This window comes from Orcinus orca, chromosome 2 (genome assembly GCF_937001465.1).
Source record: "Orcinus orca chromosome 2, mOrcOrc1.1, whole genome shotgun sequence".
NCBI classification, from domain to species: domain Eukaryota; kingdom Metazoa; phylum Chordata; class Mammalia; order Artiodactyla; family Delphinidae; genus Orcinus; species Orcinus orca.
The window spans coordinates 31222419-31241185 of record NC_064560.1 but is presented as its reverse complement, the minus strand read 5'-3'; positions in this window follow the sequence as shown (position 1 = coordinate 31241185).

The window sequence follows — 18767 nt, the reverse complement described above, 5'->3', positions numbered from 1 at the left end:
GCCCGTCCAGACACCTCCAGCTAGTCTCTCATTGGTTCTCCCTACTCCTGTTCATTTTCCGCAGAAATTGCAAACTGGGCCAAACAGGAGGTTAAAGGCATTGACTCTCCAAGTGGGGAGAGTGTTAGTAAAGCGTCTGGAATGTTGCACCCGAGTACCAGGGGACGAAACCTGAGACACATTTGAACATGTTTCCCCATCACACGGTGGATCATACTCTGGGTTCCACATGCATGTTTTAGCTGAAGGAAGAATCCCTTAAACCTGGAGAGTTGAGACCCATGGAATGGGTACCATGCAATATGACTTCAAAGGGTCTGCATTTGCTCACCAAACCTCACCAATCCTATCACTGCTGTGTTTATGCCGCTGTACACATGCTTGATTCTCTTTCGGAGACATATAAATCCATAGGTTTTCAGATTCTTACTAGTCAGGTATATTCTTAGGCGTTTAATATGGGGTGTTGTGTCCACTTCGTTGAGCAAGGAGTAGCTCTTGTCTATTACATATTTGGCTTCTGGAACGGTATCTGTGCTAACTTCCATCTCTGGTTTTATGCAGCACCCCAACTCACCTTTCCCCTTAAGCAAGCATAAGTTGGTTTTCTACATTTGAGACCCTGTTCTGTTTTGTAATTCAGTTCCTGTGTAGCCAAGTTTACATTCCGTGTAGTAGTGATATCTTATGATGTTTCTTTTTCTGTGTGACTTATTTCACTTAGAATCATCGTACCTGAATCCACTCATTATGCTGCTACGGGCCTGATGACATAGATTTCATTGCTGAGTGATATTGCATTGTACATAAGTACCACAACTTCTTTATCCATTTTTCGCTTTCTGTGATATTGAACTTGTACCGTAAACGAGGTTCTTGTAAACAGAGCCGTCCCAAACTTTGGGGTGGCTGTGTCTTTTTGATTTTAATTTCCCTAAGCTATAGGACCATAAGTGGAAGTGCCCTAGGCTCTGTTGCTTTGTTTTTTAGATGTTTCAGGAAACACCATACACTTCTCCAGAGTGGCTGTTGGCAATTTACATCCCGCCCATCAGCATAACACGGCTCCCAGTTCTCCATGGCCTGTCCTGCCTTTCTGGATTTTACACTTTTTTCAGATGGCCCTTTAGACCGGGGTGCAGTGAGACGTCATTGTAGTGCAGATTTCCTTTGCAAGCTTGCTTTGTTGGCCGAAAGGTGCGTATGCGTTTTTTCCTGAATATATTCAGGAAAAAAGGCATACGCCCTTTTCGGCCAAGTGCATCATTGTGGACGTTCTGCCTCTTTTCCTATGCTTTACATGCAATTCCAGTCTACCTCCTGAAATCGGTTTCCTGCAATTCTGCCCCGCTTTCAAGTCCTCTTGGCAGCCTTACTTCAATATATTTTTGGACGATAGCTGTCATTTATAACTCTGCAGGTTTGTGAATGACAGTGCCCCTGAGCTCCTTTCTTCAACTCGCTTTCTTGTGAGCTGGCCGCAACACCGCAGGATTTCTTCAGGCCCTAGTGTGGTTCCGTCATGGCACGCTGAGCCTTTGGTTTATTCCTCTTCCTGGTGGGAAATGAGAGTTAAATTTGCCCGTCAAGACACCTCCAGCTAGTCTCTCATTGGTTCTCCCTACTCCTGTTCATTTTCCGCAGAAATTGCAAACTGGGCCAAACAGGAGTTTAAAGGCACTGACTCTCCAAGTGGGGAGAGTGTTAGTAAAGCGTCTGGAATGTTGCACCCGAGTACCAGGGGACGAAAACTGAGACACATTTGAACACGTTTCCCCATCACACGGTGGATCATACTCTGGATTCCACATGCATGTTTTAGCTGAAGGAAGAATCCCTTAAACCTGGAGAGTTGAGACCCATGGAATGGGTACCATGCAATATGACTTCAAAGGGTCTGCATTTGCTCACCAAACCTCACCAATCCTATCACTGCTGTGTTTATGCCGCTGTACACACGCTTGATTCTCTTTCGGAGACATATAAATCCATAGGTTTTAAGATTCTTACTAGTCAGGTATATTCTTAGGCGTTTAATATGGGGTGTTGTGTCCACTTCGTTGAGCAAGGAGTAGCTCTTGTCTATTACATATTTGGCTTCTGGAACGGTATCTGTGCTAACTTCCATCTCTGGTTTTATGCAGCACCCCAACTCACCTTTCCCCTTAAGCAAGCATAAGTTGGTTTTCTACATTTGAGACCCTGTTCTGTTTTGTAATTCAGTTCCTGTGTAGCCAAGTTTACATTCCGTGTAGTAGTGATATCTTATGATGTTTCTTTTTCTGTGTGACTTATTTCACGTAGAATCATCGTACCTGAATCCACTCATTATGCTGCTACGGGCCTGATGACATAGATTTCATTGCTGAGTGATATTGCATTGTACGTAAGTACCACAACTTCTTTATCCATTTTTCGCTTTCTGTGATATTGAACTTGTACCGTAAACGAGGTTCTTGTAAACAGAGCCGTCCCAAACTTTGGGGTGGCTGTGTCTTTTTGATTTTAATTTCCCTAAGCTATAGGACCATAAGTGGAAGTGCCCTAGGCTCTGTTGCTTTGTTTTTTAGATGTTTCAGGAAACACCATACACTTCTCCAGAGTGGCTGTTGGCAATTTACATCCCGCCCATCAGCATAACAAGGCTCCCAGTTCTCCATGGCCTGTCCTGCCTTTCTGGATTTTACACTTTTTTCAAATGGCCCTTTTGACCAGGGGGCAGTGAGACTTCATTGTACTGCAGATTTCTTTGCAAGCTTGCTTGGTTGGCCAAAAAGTGCGTATGCGTTTTTTCCTGAATATATTCAGGAAAAAATGCATATGCCCTTTGTGGCCAAGTGAATCATTGTGGACGTTCTGCCTCTTTTCCTATGCTTTACATGCAATTCCAGTCTACCTCCTGAAATCGGTTTCCTGCAATTCTGCCCCGCTTTGAAGTCCTCTTGGCAGCCTTACTTCAATATATTTTTGGACGATAGCTGTCATTTATAACTCTGCAGGTTTGTGAATGACAGTGTCCCTGAGTTCCTTTCTTCAACTCGCTTTCTTGTGAGCTGGCCAGAACACCGCAGGATTGCTTCAGGTCCTAGTGTGGTTCCGGCATGGCACGCTGAGCCTTTGGTTTATTCCTCTTCCTGGTGGGAAATGAGAGTTAAATTTGCCCGTCCAGACACCTCCAGCTAGTCTCTCATTGGTTCTCCCTACTCCTGTTCATTTTCCGCAGAAATTGCAAACTGGGCCAAACAGGAGGTTAAAGGCACTGACTCTCCAAGTGGGGAGAGTGTTAGTAAAGCGTCTGGAATGTTGCAGCCGAGTACCAGGGGATGAAAACTGAGACACATTTGAACACGTTTCCCCATCACACGGTGGATCATACTCTGGGTTCCACATGCATGTTTTAGCTGAAGGAAAAATCCCTTAAACCTGGAGAGTTGAGACCCATGGAATGGGTACCATGCAATATGACTTCAAAGGGTCTGCATTTGGTCACCAAACCTCACCAATCCTATCACTGCTGTGTTTATGCCGCTGTACACACGCTTGATTCTCTTTCGGAGACATATAAATCCATAGGTTTTAAGATTCTTACTAGTCAGGTATATTCTTAGGCGTTTAATATGGGGTGTTGAGTCCACTTCGTTGAGCAAGGAGTAGCTCTTGTCTATTACATATTTGGCTTCTGGAACGGTATCTGTGCTAACTTCCATCTCTGGTTTTATGCAGCACCCCAACTCACCTTTCCCCTTAAGCAAGCATAAGTTGGTTTTCTACATTTGAGACCCTGTTCTGTTTTTTAATTCAGTTTCTGTGTAGCCAAGTTTACATTCTGTGTAGTAGTGATATTTTATGATGTTTCTTTTTCTGTGTGACTTATTTCACTTAGAATCATCGTACCTGAATCCACTCATTATGCTGCTACGGGCCTGATGACATAGATTCCATTGCTGAGTGATATTGCATTGTACGTAAGTACCACAACTTCTTTATCCATTTTTTGCTTTCTGTGATATTGAACTTGTACCGTAAATGAGGTTCTTGTAAGCAGAGCTGTCCCAAACTTTGGGGTGGCTGTGTCTTTTTGATTTTAATTTCCCTAAGCTATAGGACCATAAGTGGAAGTGCCCTAGGCTCTGTTGCTTTGTTTTTTAGATGTTTCAGGAAACACCATACACTTCTCCAGAGTGGCTGTTGGCAATTTACATCCCGCCCATCAGCATAACAAGGCTCCCAGTTCTCCATGGCCTGTCCTGCCTTTCTGGATTTTACACTTTTTTCAAATGGCCCTTTTGACCAGGGGGCAGTGAGACTTCATTGTACTGCAGATTTCTTTGCAAGCTTGCTTGGTTGGCCAAAAAGGGCGTATGCGTTTTTTCCTGAATATATTCAGGAAAAAACGCATACGCCCTTTGTGGCCAAGTGAATCATTGTGGACGTTCTGCCTCTTTTCCTATGCTTTACATGCAATTCCAGTCTACCTCCTGAAATCGGTTTCCTGCAATTCTGCTCCACTTTGAAGTCTTCTTGGCAGCCTTACTTCAATATATTTTTGGACGATAGCTGTCATTTATAACTCTGCAGGTTTGTGAATGACAGTGTCCCTGAGCTCCTTTCTTCAACTCGCTTTCTTGTGAGCTGGCCGCAACACCGCCGGATTGCTTCAGGCCCTAGTGTGGTTCCGGCATGGCACGCTGAGCCTTTGGTTAATTCCTCTTCCTGGTGGGAAATGAGAGTTAAATTTGCCCGTCCAGACACCTCCAGCTAGTCTCTCATTGGTTCTCCCTACTCCTGTTCATTTTCCGCAGAAATTGCAAACTGGGCCAAACAGGAGGTTAAAGGCACTGACTCTCCAAGTGGGGAGAGTGTTAGTAAAGCTTCTGGAATGTTGCACCCGAGTACCAGGGGATGAAAACTGAGACACATTTGAACACGTTTCCCGATCACACGGTGGATCATACTCTGGGTTCCACATGCATGTTTTAGCTGAAGGAAAAATCCCTTAAACCTGGAGAGTTGAGACCCATGGAATGGGTACCATGCAATATGACTTCAAAGGGTCTGCATTTGGTCACCAAACCTCACCAATCCTATCACTGCTGTGTTTATGCCGCTGTACACACGCTTGATTCTCTTTCGGAGACATATAAATCCATAGGTTTTAAGATTCTTACTAGTCAGGTATATTCTTAGGCGTTTAATATGGGGTGTTGAGTCCACTTCGTTGAGCAAGGAGTAGCTCTTGTCTATTACATATTTGGCTTCTGGAACGGTATCTGTGCTAACTTCCATCTCTGGTTTTATGCAGCACCCCAACTCACCTTTCCCCTTAAGCAAGCATAAGTTGGTTTTCTACATTTGAGACCCTGTTCTGTTTTTTAATTCAGTTCCTGTGTAGCCAAGTTTACATTCTGTGTAGTAGTGATATTTTATGATGTTTCTTTTTCTGTGTGACTTATTTCACTTAGAATCATCGTACCTGAATCCACTCATTATGCTGCTACGGGCCTGATGACATAGATTCCATTGCTGAGTGATATTGCATTGTACGTAAGTACCACAACTTCTTTATCCATTTTTTGCTTTCTGTGATATTGAACTTGTACCGTAAATGAGGTTCTTGTAAGCAGAGCCGTCCCAAACTTTGGGGTGGCTGTGTCTTTTTGATTTTAATTTCCCTAAGCTATAGGACCATAAGTGGAAGTGCCCTAGGCTCTGTTGCTTTGTTTTTTAGATGTTTCAGGAAACACCATACACTTCTCCAGAGTGGCTGTTGGCAATTTACATCCCGCCCATCAGCATAACAAGGCTCCCAGTTCTCCATGGCCTGTCCTGCCTTTCTGGATTTTACACTTTTTTCAAATGGCCCTTTTGACCAGGGGGCAGTGAGACTTCATTGTACTGCAGATTTCTTTGCAAGCTTGCTTGGTTGGCCAAAAAGTGCGTATGCGTTTTTTCCTGAATATATTCAGGAAAAAATGCATATGCCCTTTGTGGTCAAGTGCATCATTGTGGACGTTCTGCCTCTTTTCCTATGCTTTACATGCAATTCCAGTCTACCTCCTGAAATCGGTTTCCTGCAATTCTGCCCCGCTTTCAATTCCTCTTGGCAACCTTACTTCAATATATTTTTGGACGATAGCTGTCATTTATAACTCTGCAGGTTTGTGAATGACAGTGTCCCTGAGCTCCTTTCTTCAACTCGCTTTCTTGTGAGCTGGCTGCAAAAGCGCAGGATTGCTTCAGGCCCTAGTGTGGTTTCGGCATGGCACGCTGAGCCTTTGGTTAATTCCTCTTCCTGGTGGGAAATGAGAGTTAAATTTGCCCGTCCAGACACCTCCAGCTAGTCTCTCATTGGTTCTCCCTATTCCTGTTCATTTTCCGCAGAAATTGCAAACTGGGCCAAACAGGAGGTTAAAGGCACTGACTCTCCAAGTGGGGAGAGTGTTAGTAAAGCGTCTGGAATGTTGCACCCGAGTACCAGGGGATGAAAACTGAGACACATTTGAACACGTTTCCCGATCACACGGTTGATCATACTCTGGGTTCCACATGCATGTTTTAGCTGAAGGAAGAATCCCTTAAACCTGGAGAGTTGAGACCCATGGAATGGGTACCATGCAATATGACTTCAAAGGGTCTGCATTTGCTCACCAAACCTCACCAATCCTATCACTGCTGTGTTTATGCCGCTGTACACACGCTTGATTCTCTTTCAGAGACATATAAATCCATAGGTTTTCGGATTCTTACTAGTCAGGTATATTCTTAGGCGTTTAATATGGGGTGTTGAGTGCACTTCGTTGAGCAAGGAGTAGCTCTTGTCTATTACATATTTGGCTTCTGGAACGGTATCTGTGCTAACTTCCATCTCTGGTTTTATGCAGCACCCCAACTCACCTTTCCCCTTAAGCAAGCATAAGTTGGTTTTCTACATTTGAGACCCTGTTCTGTTTTGTAATTCAGTTACTGTGTAGCCAAGTTTACATTCCGTGTAGTAGTGATATCTTATGATGTTTCTTTTTCTGTGTGACTTATTTCACTTAGAATCATCGTACCTGAATCCACTCATTATGCTGCTACGGGCCTGATGACATAGATTTCATTGCTGAGTGATATTGCATTGTACGTAAGCACCACAACTTCTTTATCCATTTTTAGCTTTCTGTGATATTGAACTTGTACCGTAAACAAGGTTCTTGTAAACAGAGCCGTCCCAAACTTTGGGGTGGCTGTGTCTTTTTGATTTTAATTTCCCTAAGCTATAAGACCATAACTGGAAGTGCCCTAGGCTCTGTTGCTTTGTTTTTTAGATGTTTCAGGAAACACCATACACTTCTCCAGAGTGGCTGTTGGCAATTTACATCCCGCCCATCAGCATAACAAGGTTCCCAGTTCTCCATGGTCTGTCCTGCCTTTCTGGATTTTACACTTTTTTCAGATGGCCCTTTAGACCGGGGGGCAGTGAGACTTCATTGTAGTGCAGATTTCCTTTGCAAGCTTGCTTCGTTGGCCAAAAGGCGCGTATGCGTTTTTTCCTGAATATATTCAGGAAAAAACGCATAAACCCTTTTCGGCCAAGTGCATCATTGTGGACGTTCTGCCTCTTTTCCTATGCTTTACATGCAATTCCTGTCTACCTCCTGAAATCGGTTTCCTGCAATTCTGCCCCGCTTTCAAGTCCTCTTGGCAGCCTTACTTCAATATATTTTTGGACGATAGCTGTCATTTATAACTCTGTAGGTTTGTGAATGACAGTGTCCCTGAGCTCCTTTCTTCAACTCGCTTTCTTGTGAGCTGGCCACAACACCGCAGGATTGCTTCAGGCCCTAGTGTGGTTCCGGCATGGCACGCTGAGCCTTTGGTTTATTCCTCTTCCTGGTGGGAAATGAGAGTTAAATTTGCCCGTCCAGACACCTCCAGCTAGTCTCTCATTGGTTCTCCCTACTCCTGTTCATTTTCCGCAGAAATTGCAAACTGGGCCAAACAGGAGGTTAAAGGCACTGACTCTCCAAGTGGGGAGAGTGTTAGTAAAGCGTCTGGAATGTTGCACCCGAGTACCAGGGGACGAAAACTGAGACACATTTGAACACGTTTCCCCATCACACGGTGGATCATACTCTGGGTTCCACATGCATGTTTCAGCTGAAGGAAGAATCCCTTAAACCTGGAGAGTTGAGACCCATGGAATGGGTACCATGCAATATGACTTCAAAGGGTCTGCATTTGCTCACCAAACCTCACCAATCCTATCACTGCTGTGTTTATGCCGCTGTACACACGCTTGATTCTCTTTCGGAGACATATAAATCCATAGGTTTTCGGATTCTTACTAGTCAGGTATATTCTTAGGCGTTTAATATGGGGTGTTGAGTCCACTTCGTTGAGCAAGGAGTAGCTCTTGTCTATTACATATTTGGCTTCTGGAACGGTATCTGTGCTAACTTCCATCTCTGGTTTTATGCAGCACCCCAACTCACCTTTCCCCTTAAGCAAGCATAAGTTGGTTTTCTACATTTGAGACACTGTTCTGTTTTGTAATTCAGTTCCTGTGTAGCCAAGTTTACATTCCGTGTAGTAGTGATATCTTATGATGTTTCTTTTTCTGTGTGACTTATTTCACTTAGAATCATCGTACCTGAATCCACTCATTATGCTGCTACGGGCCTGATGACATAGATTTCATTGCTGAGTGATATTGCATTGTACGTAAGCACCACAACTTCTTTATCCATTTTTAGCTTTCTGTGATATTGAACTTGTACCGTAAACAAGGTTCTTGTAAACAGAGCCGTCCCAAACTTTGGGGTGGCTGTGTCTTTTTGATTTTAATTTCCCTAAGCTATAAGACCATAAGTGGAAGTGCCCTAGGCTCTGTTGCTTTGTTTTTTAGATGTTTCAGGAAACACCATACACTTCTCCAGAGTGGCTGTTGGCAATTTACATCCCGCCCATCAGCATAACAAGGTTCCCAGTTCTCCATGGCCTGTCCTGCCTTTCTGGATTTTACACTTTTTTCAGATGGCCCTTTAGACCGGGGGGCAGTGAGACTTCATTGTAGTGCAGATTTCCTTTGCAAGCTTGCTTCGTTGGCCAAAAGGCGCGTATGCGTTTTTTCCTGAATATATTCAGGAAAAAACGCATAAACCCTTTTCGGCCAAGTGCATCATTGTGGACGTTCTGCCTCTTTTCCTATGCTTTACATGCAATTCCTGTCTACCTCCTGAAATCGGTTTCCTGCAATTCTGCCCCGCTTTCAAGTCCTCTTGGCAGCCTTACTTCAATATATTTTTGGACGATAGCTGTCATTTATAACTCTGTAGGTTTGTGAATGACAGTGTCCCTGAGCTCCTTTCTTCAACTCGCTTTCTTGTGAGCTGGCCACAACACCACAGGATTGCTTCAGGCCCTAGTGTGGTTCCGGCATGGCACGCTGAGCCTTTGGTTTATTCCTCTTCCTGGTGGGAAATGAGAGTTAAATTTGCCCGTCCAGACACCTCCAGCTAGTCTCTCATTGGTTCTCCCTACTCCTGTTCATTTTCCGCAGAAATTGCAAACTGGGCCAAACAGGAGGTTAAAGGCACTGACTCTCCAAGTGGGGAGAGTGTTAGTAAAGCGTCTGGAATGTTGCACCCGAGTACCAGGGGACGAAAACTGAGACACATTTGAACACGTTTCCCCATCACACGGTGGATCATACTCTGGGTTCCACATGCATGTTTTAGCTGAAGGAAGAATCCCTTAAACCTGGAGAGTTGAGACCCATGGAATGGGTACCATGCAATATGACTTCAAAGGGTCTGCATTTGCTCACCAAACCTCACCAATCCTATCACTGCTGTGTTTATGCCGCTGTACACACGCTTGATTCTCTTTCGGAGACATATAAATCCATAGGTTTTCAGATTCTTACTAGTCAGGTATATTCTTAGGCGTTTAATATGGGGTGTTGAGTCCACTTCGTTGAGCAAGGAGTAGCTCTTGTCTATTACATATTTGGCTTCTGGAACGGTATCTGTGCTAACTTCCATCTCTGGTTTTATGCAGCACCCCAACTCACCTTTCCCCTTAAGCAAGCATAAGTTGGTTTTCTACATTTGAGACACTGTTCTGTTTTGTAATTCAGTTCCTGTGTAGCCAAGTTTACATTCCGTGTAGTAGTGATATCTTATGATGTTTCTTTTTCTGTGTGACTTATTTCACTTAGAATCATCGTACCTGAATCCACTCATTATGCTGCTACGGGCCTGATGACATAGATTTCATTGCTGAGTGATATTGCATTGTACGTAAGTACCACAACTTCTTTATCCATTTTTCGCTTTCTGTGATATTGAACTTGTACCGTAAACGAGGTTCTTGTAAACAGAGCCGTCCCAAACTTTGGGGTGGCTGTGTCTTTTTGATTTTAATTTCCCTAAGCTATAGGACCATAAGTGGAAGTGCCCTAGGCTCTGTTGCTTTGTTTTTTAGATGTTTCAGGAAACACCATACACTTCTCCAGAGTGGCTGTTGGCAATTTACATCCCGCCCATCAGCATAACAAGGCTCCCAGTTCTCCATGGCCTGTCCTGCCTTTCTGGATTTTACACTTTTTTCAAATGGCCCTTTTGACCAGGGGGCAGTGAGACTTCATTGTACTGCAGATTTCTTTGCAAGCTTGCTTGGTTGGCCAAAAAGTGCGTATGCGTTTTTTCCTGAATATATTCAGGAAAAAATGCATATGCCCTTTGTGGCCAAGTGAATCATTGTGGACGTTCTGCCTCTTTTCCTATGCTTTACATGCAATTCCAGTCTACCTCCTGAAATCGGTTTCCTGCAATTCTGCCCCGCTTTGAAGTCCTCTTGGCAGCCTTACTTCAATATATTTTTGGACGATAGCTGTCATTTATAACTCTGCAGGTTTGTGAATGACAGTGTCCCTGAGTTCCTTTCTTCAACTCGCTTTCTTGTGAGCTGGCCAGAACACCGCAGGATTGCTTCAGGTCCTAGTGTGGTTCCGGCATGGCACGCTGAGCCTTTGGTTTATTCCTCTTCCTGGTGGGAAATGAGAGTTAAATTTGCCCGTCCAGACACCTCCAGCTAGTCTCTCATTGGTTCTCCCTACTCCTGTTCATTTTCCGCAGAAATTGCAAACTGGGCCAAACAGGAGGTTAAAGGCACTGACTCTCCAAGTGGGGAGAGTGTTAGTAAAGCGTCTGGAATGTTGCAGCCGAGTACCAGGGGACGAAAACTGAGACACATTTGAACACGTTTCCCCATCACACGGTGGATCATACTCTGGGTTCCACATGCATGTTTTAGCTGAAGGAAGAATCCCTTAAACCTGGAGAGTTGAGACCCATGGAATGGGTACCATGCAATATGACTTCAAAGGGTCTGCATTTGCTCACCAAACCTCACCAATCCTATCACTGCTGTGTTTATGCCGCTGTACACACGCTTGATTCTCTTTCGGAGACATATAAATCCATAGGTTTTAAGATTCTTACTAGTCAGGTATATTCTTAGGCGTTTAATATGGGGTGTTGTGTCCACTTCGTTGAGCAAGGAGTAGCTCTTGTCTATTACATATTTGGTTTCTGGAACGGTATCTGTGCTAACTTCCATCTCTGGTTTTATGCAGCACCCCAACTCACCTTTCCCCTTAAGCAAGCATAAGTTGGTTTTCTACATTTGAGACCCTGTTCTGTTTTGTAATTCAGTTCCTGTGTAGCCAAGTTTACATTCCGTGTAGTAGTGATATCTTATGATGTTTCTTTTTCTGTGTGACTTATTTCACGTAGAATCATCGTACCTGAATCCACTCATTATGCTGCTACGGGCCTGATGACATAGATTTCATTGCTGAGTGATATTGCATTGTACGTAAGTACCACAACTTCTTTATCCATTTTTCGCTTTCTGTGATATTGAACTTGTACCGTAAACGAGGTTCTTGTAAACAGAGCCGTCCCAAACTTTGGGGTGGCTGTGTCTTTTTGATTTTAATTTCCCTAAGCTATAGGACCATAAGTGGAAGTGCCCTAGGCTCTGTTGCTTTGTTTTTTAGATGTTTCAGGAAACACCATACACTTCTCCAGAGTGGCTGTTGGCAATTTACATCCCGCCCATCAGCATAACACGGCTCCCAGTTCTCCATGGCCTGTCCTGCCTTTCTGGATTTTACACTTTTTTCAGATGGCCCTTTAGACCGGGGTGCAGTGAGACTTCATTGTAGTGCAGATTTCCTTTGCAAGCTTGCTTCGTTGGCCGAAAGGTGCGTATGCGTTTTTTCCTGAATATATTCAGGAAAAAACGCATACGCCCTTTTCGGCCAAGTGCATCATTGTGGACGTTCTGCCTCTTTTCCTATGCTTTACATGCAATTCCAGTCTACCTCCTGAAATCGGTTTCCTGCAATTCTGCCCCGCTTTCAAGTCCTCTTGGCAGCCTTACTTCAATATATTTTTGGATGATAGCTGTCATTTATAACTCTGCAGGTTTGTGAATGACAGTGCCCCTGAGCTCCTTTCTTCAACTCGCTTTCTTGTGAGCTGGCCGCAACAGCGCATGATTGCTTCAGGCCCTAGTGTGGTTCCGGCATGGCACGCTGAGCCTTTGGTTAATTCCTCTTCCTGGTGGGAAATGAGAGTTAAATTTGCCCGTCCAGACACCTCCAGCTAGTCTCTCATTGGTTCTCCCTACTCCTGTTCATTTTCCGCAGAAATTGCAAACTGGGCCAAACAGGAGGTTAAAGGCACTGACTCTCCAAGTGGGGAGAGTGTTAGTAAAGCGTCTGGAATGTTGCACCTGAGTACCAGGGGATGAAAACTGAGACACATTTGAACACGTTTCCCGATCACACGGTGGATCATACTCTGGGTTCCACATGCATGTTTTAGCTGAAGGAAGAATCCCTTAAACCTGGAGAGTTGAGACCCATGGAATGTGTACCATGCAATATGACTTCAAAGGTCTGCATTTGGTCACCAAACCTCACCAATCCTATCACTGCTGTGTTTATGCCGCTGTACACACGCTTGATTCTCTTTCGGAGACATATAAATCCATAGGTTTTCAGATTCTTACTAGTCAGGTATATTCTTAGGCGTTTAATATGGGGTGTTGAGTCCACTTCGTTGAGCAAGGAGTAGCTCTTGTCTATTACATATTTGGCTTCTGGAACGGTATCTGTGCTAAATTCCATCTCTGGTTTTATGCAGCACCCCAACTCACCTTTCCCCTTAAGCAAGCATAAGTTGGTTTTCTACATTTGAGACCCTGTTCTGTTTTGTAATTCAGTTCCTGTGTAGCCAAGTTTACATTCCGTGTAGTAGTGATATCTTATGATGTTTCTTTTTCTGTGTGACTTATTTCACGTAGAATCATCGTACCTGAATCCACTCATTATGCTGCTACGGGCCTGATGACATAGATTTCATTGCTGAGTGATATTGCATTGTACGTAAGTACCACAACTTCTTTATCCATTTTTTGCTTTCTGTGATATTGAACTTGTACCGTAAATGAGGTTCTTGTAAACAGAGCCGTCCCAAACTTTGGGGTGGCTGTGTCTTTTTGATTTTAATTTCCCTAAGCTATAGGACCATAAGTGGAAGTGCCCTAGGCTCTGTTGCTTTGTTTTTTAGATGTTTCAGGAAACACCATACACTTCTCCAGAGTGGCTGTTGGCAATTTACATCCCGCCCATCAGCATAACAAGGCTCCCAGTTCTCCATGGTCTGTCCTGCCTTTCTGGATTTTACACTTTTTTCAAATGGCCCTTTTGACCAGGGGGCAGTGAGACTTCATTGTACTGCAGATTTCTTTGCAAGCTTGCTTGGTTGGCCAAAAAGTGCGTATGCGTTTTTTCCTGAATATATTCAGGAAAAAACGCATACGCCCTTTGTGGCCAAGTGAATCATTGTGGACGTTCTGCCTCTTTTCCTATGCTTTACATGCAATTCCAGTCTACCTCCTGAAATCGGTTTCCTGCAATTCTTTCCCGCTTTGAAGTCCTCTTGGCAGCCTTACTTCAATATATTTTTGGACGATAGCTGTCATTTATAACTCTGCAGGTTTGTGAATGACAGTGTCCCTGAGTTCCTTTCTTCAACTCGCTTTCTTGTGAGCTGGCCAGAACACCGCAGGATTGCTTCAGGTCCTAGTGTGGTTCCGGCATGGCACGCTGAGCCTTTGGTTTATTCCTCTTCCTGGTGGGAAATGAGAGTTAAATTTGCCCGTCCAGACACCTCCAGCTAGTCTCTCATTGGTTCTCCCTACTCCTGTTCATTTTCCGCAGAAATTGCAAACTGGGCCAAACAGGAGGTTAAAGGCACTGACTCTCCAAGTGGGGAGAGTGTTAGTAAAGCGTCTGGAATGTTGCAGCCGAGTACCAGGGGACGAAAACTGAGACACATTTGAACACGTTTCCCCATCACACGGTGGATCATACTCTGGGTTCCACATGCATGTTTTAGCTGAAGGAAGAATCCCTTAAACCTGGAGAGTTGAGACCCATGGAATGGGTACCATGCAATATGACTTCAAAGGGTCTGCATTTGCTCACCAAACCTCACCAATCCTATCACTGCTGTGTTTATGCCGCTGTACACACGCTTGATTCTCTTTCGGAGACATATAAATCCATAGGTTTTAAGATTCTTACTAGTCAGGTATATTCTTAGGCGTTTAATATGGGGTGTTGTGTCCACTTCGTTGAGCAAGGAGTAGCTCTTGTCTATTACATATTTGGCTTCTGGAACGGTATCTGTGCTAACTTCCATCTCTGGTTTTATGCAGCACCCCAACTCACCTTTCCCCTTAAGCAAGCATAAGTTGGTTTTCTACATTTGAGACCCTGTTCTGTTTTGTAATTCAGTTCCTGTGTAGCCAAGTTTACATTCCGTGTAGTAGTGATATCTTATGATGTTTCTTTTTCTGTGTGACTTATTTCACGTAGAATCATCGTACCTGAATCCACTCATTATGCTGCTACGGGCCTGATGACATAGATTTCATTGCTGAGTGATATTGCATTGTACGTAAGTACCACAACTTCTTTATCCATTTTTCGCTTTCTGTGATATTGAACTTGTACCGTAAACGAGGTTCTTGTAAACAGAGCCGTCCCAAACTTTGGGGTGGCTGTGTCTTTTTGATTTTAATTTCCCTAAGCTATAGGACCATAAGTGGAAGTGCCCTAGGCTCTGTTGCTTTGTTTTTTAGATGTTTCAGGAAACACCATACACTTTTCCAGAGTGGCTGTTGGCAATTTACATCCCGCCCATCAGCATAACACGGCTCCCAGTTCTCCATGGCCTGTCCTGCCTTTCTGGATTTTACACTTTTTTCAGATGGCCCTTTAGACCGGGGTGCAGTGAGACTTCATTGTAGTGCAGATTTCCTTTGCAAGCTTGCTTCGTTGGCCGAAAGGTGCGTATGCGTTTTTTCCTGAATATATTCAGGAAAAAACGCATACGCCCTTTTCGGCCAAGTGCATCATTGTGGACGTTCTGCCTCTTTTCCTATGCTTTACATGCAATTCCAGTCTACCTCCTGAAATCGGTTTCCTTCAATTCTGCCCCGCTTTCAAGTCCTCTTGGCAGCCTTACTTCAATATATTTTTGGATGATAGCTGTCATTTATAACTCTGCAGGTTTGTGAATGACAGTGCCCCTGAGCTCCTTTCTTCAACTCGCTTTCTTGTGAGCTGGCCGCAACAGCGCATGATTGCTTCAGGCCCTAGTGTGGTTCCGGCATGGCACGCTGAGCCTTTGGTTAATTCCTCTTCCTGGTGGGAAATGAGAGTTAAATTTGCCCGTCCAGACACCTCCAGCTAGTCTCTCATTGGTTCTCCCTACTCCTGTTCATTTTCCGCAGAAATTGCAAACTGGGCCAAACAGGAGGTTAAAGGCACTGACTCTCCAAGTGGGGAGAGTGTTAGTAAAGCGTCTGGAATGTTGCACCTGAGTACCAGGGGATGAAAACTGAGACACATTTGAACACGTTTCCCGATCACACGGTGGATCATACTCTGGGTTCCACATGCATGTTTTAGCTGAAGGAAGAATCCCTTAAACCTGGAGAGTTGAGACCCATGGAATGTGTACCATGCAATATGACTTCAAAGGTCTGCATTTGGTCACCAAACCTCACCAATCCTATCACTGCTGTGTTTATGCCGCTGTACACACGCTTGATTCTCTTTCGGAGACATATAAATCCATAGGTTTTCAGATTCTTACTAGTCAGGTATATTCTTAGGCGTTTAATATGGGGTGTTGAGTCCACTTCGTTGAGCAAGGAGTAGCTCTTGTCTATTACATATTTGGCTTCTGGAACGGTATCTGTGCTAAATTCCATCTCTGGTTTTATGCAGCACCCCAACTCACCTTTCCCCTTAAGCAAGCATAAGTTGGTTTTCTACATTTGAGACCCTGTTCTGTTTTGTAATTCAGTTCCTGTGTAGCCAAGTTTTCATTCCGTGTAGTAGTGATATCTTATGATGTTTCTTTTTCTGTGTGACTTATTTCACTTAGAATCATTGTACCTGAATCCACTCATTATGCTGCTACGGGCCTGATGACATAGATTTCATTGCTGAGTGATATTGCATTGTACGTAAGTACCACAACTTCTTTATCCATTTTTTGCTTTCTGTGATATTGAACTTGTACCGTAAATGAGGTTCTTGTAAACAGAGCCGTCCCAAACTTTGGGGTGGCTGTGTCTTTTTGATTTTAATTTCCCTAAGCTATAGGACCATAAGTGGAAGTGCCCTAGGCTCTGTTGCTTTGTTTTTTAGATGTTTCAGGAAACACCATACACTTCTCCAGAGTGGCTGTTGGCAATTTACATCCCGCCCATCAGCATAACAAGGCTCCCAGTTCTCCATGGCCTGTCCTGCCTTTCTGGATTTTACACTTTTTTCAAATGGCCCTTTTGACCAGGGGGCAGTGAGACTTCATTGTACTGCAGATTTCTTTGCAAGCTTGCTTGGTTGGCCAAAAAGGGCGTATGCGTTTTTTCCTGAATATATTCAGGAAAAAACGCATACGCCCTTTGTGGCCAAGTGAATCATTGTGGACGTTCTGCCTCTTTTCCTATGCTTTACATGCAATTCCAGTCTACCTCCTGAAATCGGTTTCCTGCAATTCTTTCCCGCTTTGAAGTCCTCTTGGCAGCCTTACTTCAATATATTTTTGGACGATAGCTGTCATTTATAACTCTGCAGGTTTGTGAATGACAGTGTCCCTGAGCTCCTTTCTTCAACTCGCTTTCTTGTGAGCTGGCCGCAACACCGCCGGATTGCTTCAGGCCCTAGTGTGGTTCCGGCATGGCACGCTGAGCCTTTGGTTAATTCCTCTTCCTGGTGGGAAATGAGAGTTAAATTTGCCCGTCCAGACACCTCCAGCTAGTCTCTCATTGGTTCTCCCTACTCCTGTTCATTTTCCGCAGAAATTGCAAACTGGGCCAAACAGGAGGTAAAAGGCACTGACTCTCCAAGTGGGGAGAGTGTTAGTAAAGCGTCTGGAATGTTGCACCCGAGTACCAGGGGATGAAAACTGAGACACATTTGAACACGTTTCCCGATCACACGGTGGATCATACTCTGGGTTCCACATGCATGTTTTAGCTGAAGGAAAAATCCCTTAAACCTGGAGAGTTGAGACCCATGGAATGGGTACCATGCAATATGACTTCAAAGGGTCTGCATTTGGTCACCAAACCTCACCAATCCTATCACTGCTGTGTTTATGCCGCTGTACACACGCTTGATTCTCTTTCGGAGACATATAAATCCATAGGTTTTAAGATTCTTACTAGTCAGGTATATTCTTAGGCGTTTAATATGGGGTGTTGAGTCCACTTCGTTGAGCAAGGAGTAGCTCTTGTCTATTACATATTTGGCTTCTGGAACGGTATCTGTGCTAACTTCCATCTCTGGTTTTATGCAGCACCCCAACTCACCTTTCCCCTTAAGCAAGCATAAGTTGGTTTTCTACATTTGAGACCCTGTTCTGTTTTGTAATTCAGTTCCTGTGTAGCCAAGTTTACATTCTGTGTAGTAGTGATATTTTATGATGTTTCTTTTTCTGTGTGACTTATTTCACTTAGAATCATCGTACCTGAATCCACTCATTATGCTGCTACGGGCCTGATGACATAGATTTCATTGCTGAGTGATATTGCATTGTACGTAAGTACCACAACTTCTTTATCCATTTTTTGCTTTCTGTGATATTGAACTTGTACCGTAAATGAGGTTCTTGTAAGCAGAGCCGTCCCAAACTTTGGGGTGGCTGTGTCTTTTTGATTTTAATTTCCCTAAGCTATAGGACCATAAGTGGAAGTGCCCTAGGCTCTGTTGCTTTGTTTTTTAGATGTTTCAGGAAACACCATACACTTCTCCAGAGTGGCTGTTGGCATATTACATCCCGCCCATCAGCATAACAAGGCTCCCAGTTCTCCATGGCCTGTCCTGCCTTTCTGGATTTTACACTTTTTTCAGATGGCCCTTTAGACCGGGGGGCAGTGAGACTTCATTGTAGTGCAGATTTCCTTTGCAAGCTTGCTTCGTTGGCCAAAAGGCGCGTATGCGTTTTTTCCTGAATATATTCAGGAAAAAACGCATACGCCCTTTTCGGCCAAGTGCATCATTGTGGACGTTCTGCCTCTTTTCCTATGCTTTACATGCAATTCCTGTCTACCTCCTGAAATCGGTTTCCTGCAATTCTGCCCCGCTTTCAAGTCCTCTTGGCAGCCTTACTTCAATATATTTTTGGACG